The sequence below is a fragment of the Lemur catta genome, chromosome 9, assembly GCF_020740605.2.
Source record: "Lemur catta isolate mLemCat1 chromosome 9, mLemCat1.pri, whole genome shotgun sequence".
NCBI lineage: Eukaryota > Metazoa > Chordata > Mammalia > Primates > Lemuridae > Lemur > Lemur catta.
The window spans coordinates 4,551,976-4,574,789 of NC_059136.1; the positions used below are offsets into that span (position 1 = coordinate 4,551,976).

Consider the following 22,814-nt stretch of genomic DNA (forward strand, 5'->3'; position numbering starts at 1 on the left):
CAATTGTTTGCGGTGTTATTCTTTTGGCAGATTGTTCATATCTTTTCGTTTCTATCCTGCCTCTTGCTTGACCATTTTGCTATTAAAAATCTGCTTAATTTACTCTGTTTTTGCTTTTTCCTGTGAAGAAAAGTAGCCTGGGGATTATTTTAACAACGATGTGTTTTGTTTGGCTGCAGCATTTTGTTTTTGCGACATTTAGAAATCACTGGATTTCACATACAAAATGATCTCCAAACAGAACAGAAACATATTTTCAGTTTTTCCTAAAAGAGAGGAAAGAAGGAAGAAAGGGAGGGAGAAGAATAAAGACAGAATGAGAAGAAAGATCTGGCATCGCAAGGCCCACATTCCTGAGTGGCAAACATCGGCTGGACCCGACGTATGGTTCTCACCCAGGCACTGCATTGTTTCCTTGCCCCCGTCCATGACAATCTGCAGTGGCTCGTGTACAGCAGTGCGGGTGGGACAGAGGCTGCCGTTATTAAAGGCGGAAAGGAGACCGGCAAAGCCTCACGGAGACAGGCGGTCCGAGCCAGGAGACAGGCGCAGAGGCCTGGCCTGGCCTGTGAAAACTGGCAAATCTCAGCTCCTCGCAAACTCCCGGGTTTTTCAATCCCGCCGCAGTCCGGATTCCAGCTGCCTATTAATGTAAAGCCTTCACCTACACGAACAAACACACCCAAAACAAAGAACCAACGAGCGCCGGAAGCCCGAGGTTTTACCGTGGTCACCTGACCCTCCGTTCCGGACTCTGGGCTCGGGGAGTACGCGCCCCGCCCCGCGCCGTACGGCGACCCCGCCCCAGCACCCGCCGGCGAGGACGGACGTCAGGGGCCGATGCTATTGGCCGGCTTCCTCAGGACGCAGCCAATCGGAATCTTCCGGATTCCGGCGCGAAGGGAACTGGCGCTGGGCGCGGGAGTCGCGGCTGTGGCGCGGGGACTTTGGATGCAGGTTGGGCCCGTCGGGAGTGCGTGAGAGGTGAGTGCAGCGCGCGTGGAACTACCGGTCGATCCGCCCTGGCTGGGAGCCGGAAGCCTCGCCAGTTCCTCTGTTGCCCGCTCCGGTCCGCCTCGGCCCGCTGAGTCCTCCGGTCTGGCGAGCAGCCTGGGAGGAGAGCAGGGACACAAATCCGTCCCCACCCGGGGAACAGAGCCCCGGGGGCGGGGTCGCCTGGGGCGCCAGTGGCAGAGCGGGCCCGCGGACCCCTTATGCTCTTGCCCACGTAGTCCGGTGCCTGACATGATGCCTGGCACAGAGTAGCCACTGGGCGATCAACAGCCCAGACCGCTGGCGCTACCTCCACTTGCTTCCCGAGGGGAGACCGAGACACTTCGTGCGTCCCCAGCGGCCGTCCCTAACGCTGAGGCGGCTACTGTGTGCGCCGCGTGGCGTGGGACCCGCGCCCGTTGTCCTACGATTACAGCTTCCCAGCGTTCCAGCAGGGCGAAATGGTCGAGAACACAGACGGCCTCATTGCCTGGGTCCGAATCCTGGCTGTTTCCAGTATTAGCTCTGTGATTATCCACACGTTAAACACTAAGTGTTTTGGTTTTCGTCTGTTCTTATGGGAGAAATGATCTATTTCCTGGAGTTTTTGTTAGGATTAAACGGTTTGATATATGCAATAAATGCTTCGAAGATTACCTGGAACGTTGTAAAGGTTCTGTTGTCGTTACCCTGAGAAGTGAGTAAAATTGTTCCCATTTTAGACATGGAGAATGTGAAGCACAAAGAGGTAGGAAGGGCATCTAGTGACTAAGTATTAGAGATAGGATTTGAACTAAGAGCTTCCTGACTCCAAAGCATCCCCCACATCAGGCTTTCTCCGGTACCCCTCATGTGCCCTTAGGTCACACAGAACTTTAGACACTTAATGGTGTGAGGGGGATCAGGCACCTGACAGCTCCCGGTGCCACCAATGTAAATAAATAGCCTGTGTGTGACACTGTCAAGATTAAGGGGCAGGAATGGGAGAGACTGGGTGAGAGATTAGAAGGTGGAGAATGGGGGGAAGCAGAAGTATTCTGTTTGGGGAATAGTAAATAGATTTAAATTGCATCAACATGTTGTTAGCTGGGCTGCTATACTGTCAGAAAGTAGCTTATAGTTTATTAGGAAGAAATGAAATTTCGGGGTCTTATGTCACTTTCAATCCAGTTACCATGATAGGCACCTTATACATATAATTTACAATCCTAGCAATAACCTGGAGAGGTTGCTATTGCCTTTATTCTACTGACGAGGAAACCAAGATTTAAAAAATTAGACAAAGACCAGTTTTTGTAGTAAAAGAATAATATTCAGGGAAATTCTAAACTTCCACTTTAGGATAGTTGGTATTACCTATGAGAGGGGAGAGAAGGGAAAGAGATAAGGGAGATGAGTGGCATTTTAAATATATCTGAAATGTGGCCAGGTGTGGTGGCTCATAGCTGTAATCCTAGCACTTTGGAAAGTCTAGGTGGGCGGATCACTTGATGCCAGGAGTTCAAGACCAGCCTGGGCAACATAGCTGGCTCTACAAAAATAGAAAAATTAGCCAGGTGTGGTGTTACGTATCTGTAGTCCCAGATACTTGGGAGGCTGAGGCAGGAGGATCGCTCAAGCCCAGGAGTTTGAGGTTGCAGTGAGCTATGGTGACATCACTGTACTCTAGTCCAGATAACAGAGCAAGACCCTGTCTCATATAAATAAATCTAAAATGTTTTATGCATTTGAAAGAGAGAGCAAAATAGGAACAAATTCAACTTCTTGAACTTGGATGGTGAGTACACGGATATCATTCTGTTTTCTGTACCTTTCTATATGTTTGAAATATTTTAAATTAAAAGATATATATATATAATTTATGTTTATATGTATTTCTTTTAAAGGAAGAAAAGATAGAACAAAGAGGTACAAGGTAATTGCAAAACAATCCTGGGAATTTAGTGCTGAAAGCTCCCAAGGGTCTCCATTACCTGTAGGATAAAATCTAAACTCCTTAGCATGATACCTGAGACTTTTGAGCAGTCTGTTTCTCTAACCACATACTATTCTACCTCAGCCTTTGTACAAATAGTGCATATACCACTCTTCTTTACAGCCTCAGTCCCATCTGAAAGGATCCACTTGTTCTTCAGGATCCAATTCAGTGTTCTTTGAAAAGCTCTATGATTTTCCTTTTTTCTCTTCATATGGAAAGCTATAGGCTCTTAAGAAAAGACTTTATTGTCAGACTTATTGCATTGTAATTGTTTGTTGACATGTCCATTTCCCACTAGTCTAGAAGCTTCTTGAAGATGGTAATTATGCCTTGCTCATCTCTGCACTTCTTTGCCTACCATAATGCCTGGCACAGAATAATCACTGGGTAAATATTAGCTGAATGAAAAATACAAGTTGAAGTCAGAGCAGAAGTTCTGGAGTTATGACATGGACTTTGTTCTCTAAAATGGCAAGAAACTATTGAGTTTACTTTGTTTAAAAATTCCTACATTGGGGCGGGGCGCGGTGGCTCACGCCTGTAATCCTAGCCCTCTGGGAGGCCGAGGTGGGTGGATCGCTCGAGGTCAGGAGTTCGAGACCAGCCTGAGTGAGACCCTGTCTCTACTAAAAATAGAAATAAAAATTATCTGGACAACTAAAAATATATATAGAAAAAATTAGCCGGGCGTGGTGGCGCATGCCTGTAGTCCCAGCTACTCAGGAGGCTGAGGCAGGAGGATTGCTCAAGCCCAGGAGTTTGAGGTTGCTGTGAGCTAGGCTGATGCCATGGCACTCACTCTAGCCCGGGCAACAAAGTGAGACTCTGTCTCAAAAAAAAAAAAAAAAAAAAATCCTACATTGGGCCGGGCGTGGTGGCTCACACCTGTAATCCTAGCACTCTGGGAGGCCGAGGCAGGAGAATTGCTTGAGGTCAGGAGTTTGAGACCAGCCTGAGCAAGAGCAAGACCCATCTCTACTAAAAATAGAAAAACTAGCTGGGCATAGTGGTGCCCTCCTCTAATCCCAGCTACTCAGAAGGCTGAAGCAGGAGAATGGCCTGAGGCCAAGCATTTGAGGTTGCTGTGAGCTAGGCTGACACCAAGGTACTCTGGCCCAGGTGACAGAGCGAGACTCCGCCTCAAAAAAAAAATTCCTACATTGCTGAGCACCTGTAGTCCCAGCTACTTGGGAGGCTGAGACAGGAGGATCACTTGAGCTCAGGCAACATAGTGGGACCTTGGCTCTTGAAACAAAAAAAATTCCTGTATCTTATTGAAACATATTCTCAATGTCAAGAAAATATTGCAGTCATGATCCTGTCTTTCAGTTACTTCAGCTATTTTTATTTTTCATGAGTCCTTTCCAAATTTTAGCTACAAAATTAGCAATACAGATTTAGTTATACAAATTTCATAGGTAGCTATAATCATAATATATTCATAACTTAGTGTTTTGCTTTATTCAATATTAAATTATTTCTTGTAGCTATTCAGTCTTCATGGGTGTCATTTATCTTGTAAGTTTTTACAATATTCCTCTCTCCTTAGTTTAATAGGTATGAAATGGTGTTCCGTGCTATTAATTATTAGAAAAGTTGGACAATTTTTTAAAAAAAACTGAGACAGAGTTTCGCTCTGTCACCCTAGGTAGAGTGTCATCATCACAGTTCACTGCAACCTCAAACTCCTGGGTGCCAGGAATCCTCTTGCCTCAGCCTCCCGAGTAGCTGGAACTACATGTGTACATCACAAGCCCCAGTTAATTTTTCTATTTTTAGTAGATATGGGGGTCTCATTCTTACTCAGGCTGGTCACAAGTTGGACAATTTTTCCATAAGTTTATGTAGTGTACATTCTGTTGAACTGTTTGTTTATACTCCTGAATGTTTGTTCATGGGAACTTGGATGTTCTTTTTATGTTTTTATTAATAATATTAATCCTTTATATGTTATTTGTTGCTAATTTTTCTTTAAAAATTCTTTATTGTGAGAAACAAAGTACATTTTTAAAATGTAAAAGTGCATTTTATATATATAAAGATAGTTATAAAGAAATTATAAAGTTTAATTGCACATTAAAATTATATTTTGTATATTGTAAATGTAAAGATTAATTATAAAATTATAATTACACATAACCATCATGGAGATTAAGGAATATAATAGAACATTACCAGTACCCCAGAAGTATACCTTCCTCATCATACCTTCTCCCCACACTAGAGAGAACTATTCTCCTGATTTTTACGATAATAATTTTGTCTTCCTGGTTTACCCCATCTGTGCTTCTATAGTTAATATTCAGTTCAGTTTTGTCTGGTTTTGAACTCTATAAATAGGTGATGCTATATGTATTCTACTGTGTCTTTATTCTTTATTGTTTGGCTCAACATTATTTTTGTGAGATTCATCCATATTGCAGATACAGGGTTTTTGATTTTTATAATTTTAAATTTTTTGGTTTTTATTATTTAAAATAATTTTTAATAAATGTATTGAGTGTTGTCTGTTATTGCAAGATTTCTTTCTTTTTAAAAGCTGAATAGTATTCCATCGTATCTGTACACACTGTTGTAAAGGAAATCTCATTTCCTTTCTACTCTATACCCATACGATACTTGTGTCACCAATTATGTGTGATTTTTTTTTCCCCCACAATAATTCAAATTCAGTTCTCTAGCAGATACCAATTGGGTGTCCTACAATTTAATTCAATTCTGACACTAACTGCCTGGAGTTAGTGCAGATCCGGTATGTCAAGGGCTCAGTCCTACAGGACTGCCCCCGACCTTCAGTCTCCAGTCACAAGTGGTGGATCCCCCCCATGTTACCCAAACCTGTCCAACTTGGCTACAAATCGGAGGTTCCCCTCCTTGGGTTTGATAATTTGCTAGAAGGAACCACAGAACTCAAGGAAAAGTTTACTTACTAGATTACTGGTTTATAATAAAAGGATACAACTCAAGAACAGCTAGATAGAAGAGATACATAGGGCAAGGTACGTGGGAAGGGACATGGAGCTCTGTGCCCTCTCCAGCCACAACACCCTCCCAGCATCTCCACGTGTTCTGGACCTGTTCTTTTGGGTTTTTATGTGGACCTCCTTACCTAGGTGTGATTGATGAAATGTTTGGCCACTAGTGATTTAGTCAGTCTCTAGCCCCTTTCCCCTCCCCAGAGGAAGTTTTTATTTAACTGTAATAAATACAACCTGTTGGGTCAAAGAATGTGTGTATGTTTTACTTTACTATATAATGCCAAATTGTTTTTAAAAGTGGTTGCACTCCCACCAATGTATTAGACTTTGCATTGTGTTCCATATCCTTGCTAATACTTGATATTATATTTTTAATTTTTTGCCAATCTGGCTGATATATGTATAGTAGTATTTCCTTCTGACTTTAGTTAGCCCAATTATTAATGAAGTTGAGTGCCTTGATGTGTTTATGGGCTGTTTCATCTTTTGAAAAGTGCTGGTTCAACTTTTCTGTCTTTCCTATTGAGTTGTCTTTATATTATACACACACACACATACATATAGCAAGTATCTTCTACTTTGGCTTTTTTAAATGGATTTAACATATTTTGGTCAGCTATTTTTTATTGTGAAATATTGTATGTTATATTTCATAAATATAACTTGTACAGGAATGAATTAACATAGTAAGCCTGAGACTGTTACATTTAGAAAGGCTTGCTTGGGAGACTGGCCCCTGTCTGGCATCTGGGAACTTGGCTTTTGAAATCTTTCTTATGCAGATAAGGTTGTTTTGTCCACATTGACCACTAACCCCTGTTTTCCTTCTGGGCGTCTGAAATTTTGGTAGCCAGAAGGTGCCTGTGTAACCAGCCCCCAGTAAAAGCCTCAAATTCTGAGTCTCTGACAGGCTTCCTTGGGCAGAAACAATGCACACATGCAGCCGCATTTTCACTGAGAGAGAGAGTGTGCTCTCTCAGGAGGTAGGAAGCACAGGAAGCCTGTACACAGATTCCACCTGATGTGTCTTTTTCCCTTACTGACCTGGCTGTGTATCCTTACAGTGTTGCTGTAACAAATCTTAGCTGTGAGTACAGCTATATGATGAGTCTCATGAGCAAATTGTTGAATTCAGCTATTATGTTCTTCCAGGAAAAAAAAAAAGCAGAATTTTGATTGCAATTGCATCAAGTTATAGATCAATTTGGGTAGAATTGGCATCTTGACAATACTGTCTTCCAGTGTGAATATGATTTAAATGATTATTTGTTTATTTCCTCCAATTAAGGAAATTAATCTCTTAGTGATTTACAATTTTCTGAATAGATATCATGGAGATAGTTTGTTAGGTTTATTTTTGGGTATTTAAATTTTTGATGTCATTGTAATTAAGTTTTCTGAAATTTTATTTTTGGTTTATTGGTGATATATAAAAATAGAATTTTTGTATCTTGACCTCATAACCAGTCATCTTCTTAAACTTACTGTATTAATTTTCAGTGCTGCTATACCAAATTACCACAAACTTAGTGACTTAACACAGATTTATTGTCTTATAATTCTATAGTTCAGAAGTCTGAATGGGTCTCACTGGGCTAAAATCAAGGTGTTGGCAGGGCTGAGTCCCTTTATGGAAGCTCTAGGGAAGAATCCATTCCCTTCCGTTTTCCACTTGTAAAGGCTATTCACTCAAATTCCTTGGCTCCTGGCGTTCATCCTCCATCATCAAAGCCAGCAACTTTGAGTCTTTCTCAAGTTGCCATCTCTCTGGTTCTGTCATCTTATTCTCTCTTCCACTTAAAAGGACACTAGTGATTACACTGGGCCCACCTGGATAGTCCAGGATAATCTTCCTATTTTAAGGTTAACGGCCTTAATTTTATCTGCAACAGTAATTTACCTTTGTCATGTAACCAAACATATTCACAGCTTCTAAGGATTAGGATGTAGACTGACATCTTTGGATGGGGGTAGGATAGGAGTATGGGGTGGCATTACTTTACCTACCACACTCACTTAAGAATTTTAATAATTTAATCTGAAGATTCTTTTAGATGTTCTGCATACACAGTCATGTTATTTGTGAATATTAATGATTTTGCTTCTTTTCAGTTACCATACCTTTTATTTGTTCTTGCTTTACTGCTCTGGTGTGGACTTTAGTGCACGTCATATAGAAGTAGTAATAGTGGGCATTCTTATATTGTTCCTGATCTAAAAGGAAAGGCCACCTAAATTTCACCTTATTGTAGGTTTGTTTATTTTTTTAAATGTGTATGCCCTTTGTCAGATTATGGAAGTTATCTTCTATTCCTTGTTTGATAAGAGTTTTCATCATAAATGGATTTCATTGTAAATGAATGTTTGATTTTACCATATGCTTTTTCTGCAGCTGTTGAGACATTATGATTTTTCAGCTTTAATATTGTAGTGAGTTATGTTAATTGATTTTCTAATGTTGGACCAATCTTGCATTCCTGAGACAATACAACTTGGTCACAGTATATTTTATACATGGCTAGATTTGGTTTGCTAACATTCGTTTGGGATTTTTGCATCTACATTTATGAATAAGAATTAGCCTGGAATTTTTCACTGTTGAGCTGTGGGATTCACTGTATTAGGCTAGAGTGAGTTGGGAAGTTGCTTCTTTCTACACTTTGGAATAGTTTGTGTAAAATTGGAATATTTTATTGCCATAAATGCTCAGAAGAATTCACCTGTAATACTTTCTGGTCTTGATGATGTCTTTATGGGGTTTTTTGTTTGTTTTTGAGACTAGGTCTTGATATGTTGCCCAGGTTGTGTCAAGCTCCTGGGATCAACCGATCCTCCCACCTTAGCCTCCCAAGTATCTGGGACTACAGGTGCTACCACTGTTCTTGGCTTTGTGGGTAGATTTTTTTTTTTTTACCTCAGATATTACTTCTTTAATGGTTATAAGGTTATTAGGTTTTCAGTTTCTTTTGAGTGAGTTTTGATGAATTAATTTTTAAAGAAGTTTGCTTTATTTAAATTTTAAAATTTATTGGCATGAAGTTGTTCATAACAGCCTATTATCTTTTAATGTCTGTAGCATATGTAGTTAAGTCTCTTCTTTCAATCCCGAAGTTGGTTATTTGTGCCTTTTCTCTTGCTTTTAATGAGTCTTTTTCACAGAACAAACTTTTAGTTTGTTGATCCTATTATATGTTTATTATTTTTTTATTCTTTATAACTTCCTTCTTTGTATTTTCATCATGCTTATTTTTTCATTTTCTAACTTCAATAGATGGATACTTTCAGCTTATTAGTTTTAACCCTTCTTTTCTAATAATTACGGTTGTATGTTTCCCTGTAACTACTTCTTTAGTTGCACATCACAAGTTTTTATGTATAGATTTCATTATTGTTCAGCTCAAAAGATATTGTAATACTTACAATGATATCTTATTTGATGGACCATTGTTTATTTACAAGTATATTTATTTCCTAACATATGAGGATTTTCTAGATCTCATCTTATTTACTTTGAAAAATTTAAAACCTACAGAAAAGTTGAAGGATTTGTACAGTGATAATGTATCTTCCCAAGTGAACAATTTACATTCATAAAAATAGTTCATATATTAGGTCATAAAAAACAATTTCATAAAGTAGAAATATTATAAATAATTATGATTACCATGCAACAAAGCTAGAAATTAAAAATGAAATTTTTTTTAAAAAAAGCAAAAAGGCCCTTTGATCTGGAAAATTAACAACCTTCTTTTAAACAACTATTGGATGTAAGGAAAATAGAAACTGAAATAACAGATTCCTGAAAATTATTAAAATTAATGAAATTAAGTGCAACCTATTAGATTCTACAAAAAAATATAAAGCACTGATTAGGGGAAAATTTATAATCTTCAATACATATTATAAATGAAGGAAGGAAAATAATGATGTGAATTCCAAACTTAGAAAGTTAGAAAAAGAAAAACAAACCAAAAGAAAGCACAAAAGAATGAATAATAAAGATAAAAACAGAAATTAATGAGATAGAGAATAGGAAAACATCTGATTAAAAATTTAAGATCTTACGTCTTACTCTGGGAGGCCGAGGTGGGGGGATTGCTCAAGGTCAGGAGTTCGAGACCAGCCTGAGCAAGAGTGAGACCCTGTCTCTACTAAAAATAGAAAGAAGTTATATGGACAGCTAAAAATATATATAGAAAAAAATTAGCCGGCCATGGTGGCGCATGCCTGTAGTCCCAGCTACTCGGGAGGCTGAGGCAGAAGGATCGCTTAAGCCCAGGAGTTTGAGGTTGCTGTGAGCTAGGCTGGTGCCATGGCACTCTAGCCTGGGCAACAGAGTGAGACTCTGTCTCAAAAAAAAAAAAAGATCTATGTCTTGAATTATTTAAGGAAGCAAACCAACTTAAGAGGGAGAAATCACGGTATACAAAATAACAAATGACAAGTGGTAAACAACACAGAGGATAGTTTTTATGACATCAGATTAATTTGCATACCTGTATGTAAACATTTTGAAAGCTCAAATGAAATGGATAATTATCTAGGAAAATACAATTAGGAATTGACCCTAATAGAGATTAAAAGATTTAAATAGCTCAATTTCCATAGAATACATTTTAAAAGTTATGAAAGAACTGTCATACTGAAAAATAAAAAACATGAGATCCAAATAGTTTTGCAGGGAAATTCTATCATACTTTTAGAGCCCAAATAATCCCAATACTAAATATATTGTTTCAGAACATAGAAATGAAGGAAAACTTCCAAATTCTTTTTTTCTTAATGACTTGTGTTGTAATTGCTGGTTTAGTCATCTCTCTCTAATTGTTGAAGGGCTAAGGTGAAATAAAATTTTTCAAACACTTTTTATCTTTTAAATGCTATTTTTAAAAGCAGTTTTATTGGTATAATTGACCTACAATAAACTGCACATATTTAAAGTATACAGTTTGCTCAGTTTGACATACACACACTTCAAAACCACAATCAAGTTAATGAACATATCCATCACTCCTGAAAGTTTCTTCATGCCCCTTTGTAATTTTGTCTTCTTGCTGCCTTTCCCCCAGTCAACCAGTTATCTGGTTTCTGTCACTATAGGTTAATTAGCATATTCTAGAGTTTTTAATTAGTGAAGCAATAGAGTATGTATTCTTTTTTTATCTCATTTCTTTTATGCCACATAATTATTTTTAGATCAGTTTTTATGGAGTAAGTATAACAAATATTTGATATACAAATTAGATAAAGGTAGCACAAGAAAAGGAAATTACAGAATGAATACTATTTGTAAATGTCCATGCAAAAGTTCTAAATAAAATACTACCAAACAGAATAGTGCATAATGTTACAAAAATATTAGCTCAAGACCAATATTTATTCTAGGAATGTAAGGATGGTTCAATATTAGTATCATTAATATCATTCACCATATTAATAAATCTAAGAAGAACACTCACATATTTGCCTTTATATATGTTGAAAAAGCCTTTGGCAAGATTTAACATCAATTCAAGTAAAAACAGTAAAGAAATTAAGTTATAATCAATACTTCCTAACCATGATGTCTCTCTCTCTCTCTCTGTCTCACACACAGAGAGAACTTAGTCCTAAAGCCAGCATTTTATTTGATAGAAAAACACTAGGGATATTTTCACTAAGATCAAGAAAAAGGCAAAGATACCCATCAACTCCACTCATTTTTTTCCCCACTCATATTTAACATTGTATTGGATGCTTAGCCAATGCAATTAGATAAGAGAAATCAATGAAGAGGTACAAGATTTGGAAAATAAAAAGTAATTCTGTCCTTATTTGGAGATGATACGGTAGATATGTTAGTGTATCTGGAATGCTGCAGAAAATCAATAATGAAATTAAACAAAAAGAATTTAGTAAGATAACAATATGTAATTAACATGCTAATATCAATAGTCTTCATATACACACATAACCAGTTTGAATATATAATGGCAGGAAAAATCCCATTTATACTAAAAACAAAAAGAGAGAAAATATTTAGGAATTTAAAAACATGCAAAACCCAAATGAAGAAATCTTTAAAACGTTCTGAATGACAAAAAGTAGCTTTGAACAAATGAAAAGAAATTCTTTGTTCTAGGACAGGACAATTCAACATCATAAAAGTATCCTTTCTGCCTAAATTAATTTATAAATTTGATGCAATCTCACTAAATATATCTACAAGGCTTTTTTCTGGTGCTAGACAAGTTGATTCTAAAGTTTATGTAGAAAAATAAACATGTAAGTATAGCTAGGAAAACACTGAGAAAGAAGAGCTACAGAGAAAGGCTACACCTCCAGATACTGAAACATATTACAAAGCCTCTGTTGTGAAAATATTGTGGTGCAGACGGGTGGAATAGAATAGAAAGTCAAGAAATAGTCTCCCAAGTACATATGGAAATTTAGCATATGATAAAGGTGGTGTCTCAAATTACTGGGGCACTGTTCTTAATAAATGATGTTGGGACAAGTCGGTATCCATTTGAAAAAAACAATTATATCTATACCTAATGTCACACATAGTAATAAACTCCAAATGAATGAGAGATATAAATTTTTTAAAAACTGACTACTAGAAGAACACATAGATGAATTTTCTATAACCTGGATGTGGACAAAGTCAATAAAAGAGAGAAAAATTTTGACTACATTAGAAAACAAATTTTTTATTACAGAAATGAAAGATATCATTAACAAATTAAAAGGATGAGAAACTAGGAGAAAATATTTGCAACATACATCTTAAAGACCTGCTATCCTCAATCTAAATTGAGATAAAACATACCAAAATTAGATAGAAAAGGGGCAGAATACATGAACAGATATAATTTTTTTAAAAGATTTTAAAATTATCCTTAAATATATGAAAAAATGTTCAGTTTTACTTAAAATAGGAAATGTAAATGAAAAACTGCACTGAAATACCATTTCTCACCCATCAGATTGGCAATAGTTAGAAAGCTTCCCAAGAAGCTCTATTGGTGAGGCTGTGAGGAATGTAAACTTGTAAAACCCCCTTTGAGAGGGGGAATTTGGCAATATCTAACAAACTACATATGCATTTGACCTTTGATCAAACAATCCCACTTGCAAGAATATTCCCTAAAGATACATTTTCAACACTAGGAAAATATGAATGCACAAGGTTATTTGTTGGAACATTATTTGTAATTGTAAAATATTAGAGAATACTTTAGTGTCCAAACAGGAAATTTGTTGACTAAACATCTACACAATGGAGTACTGTACAGCTGCAAAGAAGAATGAGGAAAATCTTTATAAGTGAGTGTGTAATGATTTCCAATACATGTTATAAGTAGAAAGAGTATATGCAGTATGCTACCTTTTACATAAGAAAGAAGGGGAAATAAGAGACTCTGTGTCTGCTCATTTTTGCAAAAAAAAATGCAGGAAGATAAATGAGAAATTAATGAAACTGATAACCCACAGGAGGTACATGGCAAGGGACAGTGTGGGAAGGACACTTCTCTGGGGGGGGGGGGAGTCTATTTAGATACTTTTGATTTTTGGAACTATATAAATATTTTGTATATCAAAAAATCAGATTAATTCCACAAGAATGATGCAAACACAAATTAATAAATCTATTTCAAATGATTAATCACACCGAAGGTAAGGTGGTGGGGACTAATCAAGTAACTGTTGAGTACAATACTTTGACTATAACTCTTAATCTAAAGAAAGAAATGCAATCGAATTTTGAACTCTTCTTAGTAGGTGTGTCTTTTACAGTCATAAGAATGTAGCAATTCCAAAACAACTGCCTGTAGTTTGGGATTGAGCAAATGAGTAAATATATGGTAGTTTTTCTATGAGTTTTAAGATAGATGGGTGGATCAATAGATGAATCGATGTAGATGTAGAAATAGATAGATGTGTTTATATTTTCTAGATCTTTCCACTGAAAGGGCCTAGGTCCACTGAAAGGGCCTAAGTCACAAGCAGCAATGACCATACCTCATGGCCAGATCTTAAAGAGCTTAAATACCTTTCCTCATTAAAAGAAACCAAGGCATTTTGGGGAAATACTTAATTCTATAGCTGAGGCAGTGAAAGTACACAAAGACCATGAACATCTTGTGCCAGAAAAAAAGGAAAGTGACCAGTAAATAATGGGAACATGTCAAAGGACAGAGGAACCAATGAGTCAAAGAAGAAATCACAAGGGAAATTAGAAAATATCTGAGACAAATGAAAATGAAAACACAACGTATGATATAGAGGAAAAGCAGTGCTAGGAAGGAAAAGTATAGCTATAAATGCTTATATTAGAAAAGAAGAAAGATCCGAAATCAACAACCTTACTTTATACTTAAAGGAACTAGAAAAAGAAGAACCAAAGAAACCCAAAGCTAGCAGAAGGAAGGAAATAATAGTGGTTCAAGCAGAGATAAACAAAATAGAGAATAGAAAAACAAAAGAGAAAATAAATGAAACTAAGAGTTGGTTTTTTGAAAAGATCAAAAAAATTGACAAACCTTTAGCTAGATAGACTAAGAAAAAAAGAGAAGATTCAAATAACTAAAATCAGAAGTGAAAGAGGGACAATAGAACTGATTTTATAGAAATAAAAAGATTTATAAGAGAAAATTAGAAGCAATTGTATGCCAACAAATTTGATAACATAGATAAAATGAATAAGTTCCTAGAAACACATAACCACCAAGACTGAATCATGAAGAAATAGAAAATCTGAACAGACCTGTAACTAGTAAGGAGATTGGATCAGTAATTAGGAACCTCCCAAAAAAGAAAAGCTCAGAACCAGATGGCTTCACTGGTGATTTCTTACAAACATTTAAAGAAGAATTAACCCCAGTTCTCCTCAAACTCTTCCAACAAATCACATATCTGATAAGGAGTTAATACCCAGAATATATAAAGAATATATATATGAGAATACAGCTCAACACATAAAAAGCAAATAACCAGATTAGAAAATGGAGAAAGGACTTGAACAGACATTTTTACCAAAGAAGACATACAAATGACCAATAAACACGTGAAAAGATGCTCATTATCACTAATCATAGAATTGCAAATCAAAACCAAGAGGTAGAACCTCACACCCTTTAGAATGGCTATTATAAAACAAAACAAAAGAATAACTGGAAAATAACAAATGTTGCTGAAGATGTGGAGAAATCGGGAGCCTTGTGGACTATTGGTAGCAATGTAAGATGGTGCAGCCACTGTGGAAAACAGTATGGTATTTTCTCAAAAAATTAAAAATAAAATTACCATATGATTCAGCAATTCTACTTCTGGATACATGCCTAGAATTGAAAAAGAATTGAAAGCAGAGTCTCAGATATTTATACACCCATGTTCATAACAGCATTGTTCACAATAGCTAAAAGGTGGAAGCAACCCAAATGTCCTTGTATGGATGAAAAGATGAACAAAATGTGGTATATACATACAATGAATATTAGTCAGCATTAAAAAGGAAGGAAATTCTGACACATGCTACTATATGCATAACCCTTGAGGACATTGTGCTAAGTGAAATAAGCCAGTCACAAAAAGACAACTACTGTACGATTCCACTTACAGGAGGAATCTAGAGAAGTCAAACCAGAAAGTAGAATGATGGTTGCTGGGGACTGCAGGGAAGGGGAAATGAGAAACTGTTGCTTAATTGGTGTATAGAGTTTCAGTGTTGCAAAATGAAAAAATCGTGGAGATAAGTTGTGCAACGATGTCAGTATACTTAACCCTACTGAAGTGAAGACTTAAAAATGATCATGGTGGCAAATTGTATGTTATGTATATTATACTATACTTAAAAATAAATAAGAACACAGGAGCCAACTTGAGGAAACTTCCCTCCCACTGGCCAAACATGAAACAATTTGAACATCAGAATAAAGGATGGTAATGGTTTACAACTCACTGAATAAATTAAACATCCTCACATAAAAACAACAAAAGCAAGTAAAGAAGAAAAGTTATTTACACTAGAATGCCATCTACTAAATGAGAAAGGATGGTGGGGTTAGAAAAACAATTTTACAATCATACTTTTATTTATTCAGGCATGAATCGTCAGTGTATACTAAAAGTTATTTTTTTCTAGTTATATTTATTATTGACTTCTGACACAATTATATTTGGTTAGAGAACATACTATTGAGATTTCAGTCCTTTGAAATTTGTTGAGACTCACTTTATGGCCCCTTCCCTGGCCAGCTTTGGTAAGTATCTGTTCTTGACAAGAATATGTACATTCTTTTCAGTTGTTTGTGCAGAGTTCTGTATATTAATATATCCATTAGGTCAAGTTTGTGTTGTTCAAATCTATTTTTTTAGTTACTTCCTCTATAAATTACTAAGAGAAGTATTTTAAAATCTAAATTACAGTTTTTTTCTCTTGTAATTCTATTAGTTTTGCTTCATGTATTTTGCAGCTATTTTATGGACCACATAATTTAAAGTTGTTATAATTTCCTGATAAATTGAAATCTCATTATACAGTGACCCTCTTCAGTAAGGCTAGGATTTCTGTCTTAAAATCTATTTTCTCTGATATTTACATAGCTATTGTAGCTTTTCTTTGGTAAGTTTTTGCATATTTTTCCCCATCGTCTTTTAACCTTTCTATATACCTAGTGTTTTAGATGTGTTTTTAATAAACAGCAAATGTAAAAGTTAGGTATCATTTTTTTCCACTTAGATCAATAACCTTTTTTAGCCAAGGGAATTAGTTCATTTACATTTATTGTAACTCATAAATATTTGGATTTAAATCTACTGCCTTTTTTTTTTTTTTTTTTTTTTTTTTTGAGACAGAGTCTCGCTTTGTTGCCCGGGCTAGAGTGAGTGCCGTGGCGTCAGCCTAGCTCACAGCAACCTCAAACTCCTGGGCTTAAGCGATCCTCCTGCCTCAGCCTCCTGAGTAGCTGGGACTACAGGCATGCGCCACCATGCCCGGCTAATTTTTTCTATATATATATTTTAGTTGGCCAAATAATTTCTCTCTATTTTTAGTAGAGACGGGGGTCTCGCTCTTGCTCAGGCTGGTCTCGAACTCCTGAGCTCAAATAATCCACCCGCCTCGGCCTCCCAGACTGCTAGGATTACAGGCATGAGCCACTGCGCCCAGCCCTAAATCTACTACCTTATTTTGTGCTTTATATTCTATTTTTTCTTTTCTTTCATTCTTTTGTATAGGTTTCTTTTAGGTGAGGGTGTTTCTTTTTTTTTTTTTTTTTTTTTGAGACAGACTCTCACTCTGTTGCGTGGGCTAGAGTGCTATGGCATCAACCTAGCTCACAGCAACCTCAAACTCCTGGGCTTAAGCAATCCTTCTGCCTCAGCCTCCCGAGTAGCTGGGACTACAGGCATGCGCCACCATGCCTGACTAATTTTTTGTATATATTTTTGGTTGTACAGCTAACTTCTTTCTTTTTTTTTTTTTTTTTTAGTAGAGACGGGGGTCTCACTCTTGCTCAGGCTGGTCTTGAACGCCTGACTTTGAGGGATCCTCCCGCCTCAGCCTCCCAGAGTGCTAGAATTACAGGCGTGAGCCACCACACCCGGCCTTTTTTTTAATCATTTTATTTTCCCCTTCTAACTAGATTTTAAGTTACATACTGTTTTTATTCTTTAGTAGTTGTTCTAGAATGTACAACATGAATTATTTGTTTTTTTCAAAGTCTAAAGTTAATCAGTACCTTTACACTCCTCCCAAGCAATGCAAAGGCCTTGGAATACATGAACTCTCTTTACCTCCCTCTTCACTTTTAAGTTACTATTGTTGGGTATTTTAACTATTTTTTAACCCCACAAGACATTTTTTTTAATACAGTCAAGGTTTGCACAGATTTAACCACATATTTACCACTTACTTTTTGCTTCAATCTGAGATCTTCCATCCAGGCTCACTTCTCTACCTTAAAGTACATGCTTTAGTAGTTCATTTAATAAGAATGTGCTGATGGCAAACTATTGGTTTTCTGACAACCTGAAAATATCTTTATTTCTCATTGCTTTTTAAATGACAGCTTATTGAGATATATTTCACATATTTTAAATTTACCCACTTAAACAGTATAATTCAATGGCTTTTAATATATTCGCAGGATTGTGCAAATATCACCACAACCAATGTCAGAGCATTTTCATCAGCCCAAAGAGAGACCTCTTACCCCTTGTTTGCCATCATCCTCAAATCCTCTCATCCCTCCCAACCCTAGGCAATCACTAATCTACTCTCTGTCTCTATAGGTTTGCCTATTCTTGTACATTTCATATAAATGGAATTGTATAATATATGATTCTTTGTGACTGGTTTCTTTCACTTAAAATAACATTTTCAAGATTCATCATTATTGTAGCATTTATCAGTACTACATTCCATTGTATGGCTGAATAATATTCAATTGAATGGGTATACACATTTTATTTATCCATTCTTTAGTTCATGGACATTTGGGTTCTTTCTACTTTTTGGCTATTATGAATACTCCTGTGAACATTTGTGTACAAGTATTTGTTTTGAATACCTATTTTCCATTCTTTTGAGTATATAACTAAAAGTGAAATTGCTAGGTTACATAGTACTGCCCAACGGTTTTCCAAAGTGGCTGCACCATTTCCAGTCCCACCAGCAGTGTATGAGGGTTCTAATTTCTCCACATCCTTGCCAGCATTTGCTATCTGTTGCTTTTATGATAGCCACTTAAAAAAAATAACAGCTTTATAGAGATATAATTCATATACCATGATATTTATCTTTTAAAATTTAGTGTACAATTCAGCATCCTTGGTTTTTGAAGGGTATTTTTGCTGGGAAAAGAATTCTAGGTTATTTGCATCAACACATTGAAGATATTACACTGTCTTCTGATTTCCATTTTTGCTGAAGAGAAATCAGTTTTTTGTCCAAGTGTTATACAGTGATATATTTTTGTGTGGATTTCTTTTTATCTCTCTGCATGGAATTTGTTGGCTTTCTTGAATCTGAGGATTAGTGTCTTTAATTACTTCTGGAAAAGCCCCAGCTGTCATCTTTTCAAATTCTGCCCTATTTTCTCTTCTTTCTGGAATTCTGGCTAGATTTATATTAGACTTTCATACTCTGTCTTCCATGTCTCTTAACTTCTCATATTTTCCATCTGTTTTCTTTATATCTCTGTGTATGTGTATATTAAATTAAACTATGATGGGTCTGAGATTTTACCCTACTTGTAAGCTATATTTATCTTTTAACCACTTTTCTGACGTTTTAATTATCTATTATTATGACTGATTTTCTTTGGATTGTGTTGGCATATAATAAAGTTGTCTGCACATAATGATAATCTCATCTAGTATTTTCTGTTTTGAATATTTTTGCATTGGCAAGAATGTTCCAATATGAGAGTAAAAGTGAGAGAACAGTCTTGTCATTGTTTTTAATGGAGTCACCCTTGGTGTAAAATACATTGTATTGGTTCTTGATTTTAAATACTTCTAATTTTGTGTTTTAATTTGTTTGTTAGAAGTGGTTTGAGTTTTATCAGATGCCTTTTCAAAAATGCATTGATAATACATACGTATTATTCTATATACATGAATTAAGAAGTTCAAGAATAGCAAAAAGCCGAGCGTGGTGGCTCACGCCTGTAATCCTAGCACTTTGGGAGGCTGAGGCGGGTGGATTGTTTGAGCTCAGGAGTTCGAGACCAGCCTGAGCAAGAGCGAGACCCCGCCTCTATTAAAAATAGAAAGAAATTATATGGGCAGCTAAAATATATGTAGAAAAATTAGCCAGGCATGGTGACACATGCCTATAGTCCCAGCTACGTGGGAGGCTGAGGCAGGAGGATCACTTGAGCCCAGGAGTTTGAGGTTGCTGTGAGCTAGGCTGACGCCACTGCAGTTTAGCCTGGGCAACAGAGTGAGACTCTGTCTCAAAAATAAAAAAAGAATAGCAAAACTATTAATAATCTTACTGGAAAGGGGCACAAAGAAGTATACTGTGGCTCTGTGAATGTTCTATACCTTGAGTTATTAATGCACTTTACTGCATGTATTTTATATCTCAATGGAAACATGTTTTTTAAATCTATTGATCTGATCATATTGGTTTTTATTAATTAAACTATTGAGATGATATATTAGTAGTTTCACTTAATGTTGTAACTATTCCAACTGTTACTGATACTCATTAATTAATACAGTTCTCTTTCTTATGGGAAATAATGGATTACAAATTTTGACAGCTCTATTTTTAAGTCACACACAGTTACATGCTGCTTCCCAGAAGATAAATTATACATATATAAAAAACAATGAAAGAAGAGAATATGACATTTATGAAATTCCTGTCAAAAATCTCTCTTTGTGTAGACATTGTGTATGTTTGATGTTTAATTTGATCAGAGAACAGCAAGTTGCTTGCCCCGAGTGCCCCAGTTGAGGTGAATTGAGGTTCATAAGGTTGTGATTGTTTTAGGTCAGGCTCACCCCTTTAGCCCCAGGGAAGGTGGTAACGTTTCCCCTTTGAACAGTCACCTAGGGAGGCTTATAGAGCTTGGCTGTGTTTTTCAGGCACTAAAAACCTTGGAAGACTGAAAACAGAAACATCTTTTTTTTTTTTTTTCTTTTAAAGACAGGGTCTCACTCTATTGCCTAGGCTAGAGTGCAGTGGCATCATCATAGCTCACAGCAACTTCAAACTCCTGAGCTCAAGCGATCCTTCTGCCTCAGCCTCCTGAGTAGTGGGACTACAGGTATGCGCCACCATGCCTGGCTATTTTTTTTCTATATTTAGAAAATATAGATCCTCCCACCTTGGCCTCTCAAGGTGCTAGGATTACAGGTGTGAGCCACCTTGCCCAGCTTGAAGCTTACATTTTCTGTGACTTCAAAATTCCATAAAGATATTTCTCTTTTTGTCATATGTGAATGAAAGTTGCCTGCGTCTTTTATCCTGAAAAATCTTATAAACGTTGTTCTCTGCTTCTCTTAGAAGTAGTCAGGGCCGGGTGCGGTGGCTCACATCTGTAATCCTAGCACTCTGGGAGGCCGAGATGGGCAGATCGTTTGAGCTCAGGAGTTTGAGACCAGACTGAGCAAGAGTGAGACCCCGTCTCTCCTAAAAATAGAAAGAAATTATATGGACAACTAAAAATATATATAGAAAAATTTAGCCAGGCGTGGTGGCACATGCCTGTAGTTCCAGCTACTCGGGAGGCTGATGCAGGAGGATTGCTTGAGCCCAGGAGTTTGAGGTTGCTGTGAGCTAGGCTGCACCACAGCACTCTAGCCTGGCCAACAGAGTGAGACTCTGTCTCAAAAAAAAAAAAAAAAAAAAAAGTAGTCAGAAGTAATTCTTATTTATTACTGTAAATGTGACATTTTTCTTGCTTAGTTACTTGTAGTATTCTAATTTTTCTTTTAGTTTAATTTCATAAGACTACTTTTCAATATCATAATCTGGTTGTTAAATATAGGTACTCTCAATTTCTGGTCTCAATTCTTTTTATTAGTTCAAGGCACTAATGTTCAGGTAGGATTCCTTTAATCATTCATTCTTTGCCATTGGTTTCTTTTACTATTTCAAGAAGTCTACTTTGCTGCATATATTCTTTGTATTCTAGCTCTAGATTGTCATTCTTTCATACCATCTTTTCACTGATTTATGTATTCTTTCTATGTATAGATATGGCTTTCTAGTTTATTTTTTTACTCATTATATTGTGTTGAATCAGCTTTTTGCTTATTTATATTCTTTTACAATAGCATAATAACTTCTTTCATATGTGTAAGAGAAAATTTCAATTGTTTTCCAAATTGAACTTGTGATTCTTGTGGTGATTCTAATTCAGAGGTTTATTTTTTTAGTTTCTGGGCTCTCATCGCCTTGTTTCCTTTTTTCTGTGTTGTGAAACTTCACTAGTCTCAATTTATTTATTTTCAGTTAATTTATTTCCTTTAATTTCATCACTGATCTTTGCTATTTTGGTGAACATTTTTTTTTTATATAGGGTGTTGTCTATAATGTTGCACAGTGGTTATTCACAGGCGTGACCATAGCACACAACAGCCTTGAACTCTCGGACTACAGGCACACTGGTGAACAATTTTTTGTGTATGTCAAGCAATTTTATTGATATTTAAATGGAATACATACAGAGGAGATACCCGTTTGCTTCTCAGTACTCACCAACTTCTTAAAAGCATTCCCACTGAAGGGTTTTGAGTAGGAGAATTGTGTACTTACTCACTACTGTGCTTCAGAATATGACTGGCTGGAGGGTGCTACCCTGAGAGGAATAACCAAAGAGTATGAGAAAGTCAACCTCAGAGTTAAGGTTGACTACATGCTAGCTATGAATCTATAATGTATCACTGCAGTTATGAAATAATCAAACAGTTGCACTGCCAGGATGGGTAAATATACGTATAAAATCATGTTGTGGATAACATGGGAAATCTCTGTTATTAGAATACCATAGCTGGTTTTGATCCAAAAATAAATGAGATGTGGAGGTAATGTGGGAAAAGGGTAAGTAAAGATGCCATGGACCATTTTGTTAGTGTCTTAAAACTGAAGGTCTGTGTACCTCTGCCTCCTTGTCAACAGTGTACATGCTTGAGGTTGAAATTCTGAGAGTGCAGTTAGTCTGACTTCACTCTTTATGAATTTTACTGGAAACGACTTCCACTTTGGATAGGACCTTGGAGAGAGCACACTTCAGTAAAAGGCCATTACTGTTTTGTTTTGTTTTGTTTTTTGAGACAGAGTCTCACTCTGTTGCCAGGGCTAGAGTGCTGTGGCATCAGCCTAGCTCACAGTAACCTCAAACTCCTGGGCTCAAGTGATCCTC

The 22,814-nt window shown here is 36.6% G+C and overlaps 1 protein-coding gene across 2 annotated transcripts in view; it reads left to right on the forward strand.

Moving 5' to 3' along the window:
* The first annotated feature begins 902 nt into the window (after positions 1–902).
* The window catches only part of BLM (BLM RecQ like helicase), an 82,770-nt gene continuing 60,858 nt past the window's right edge, over positions 903–22,814 (forward strand). For both annotated transcript variants that reach the window (XM_045561654.1, XM_045561655.1), the window contains exon 1: positions 903–984. The gene's annotated coding sequence lies outside the window, so the exon portion shown is untranslated. The remainder of the gene's footprint in view (positions 985–22,814) is intronic.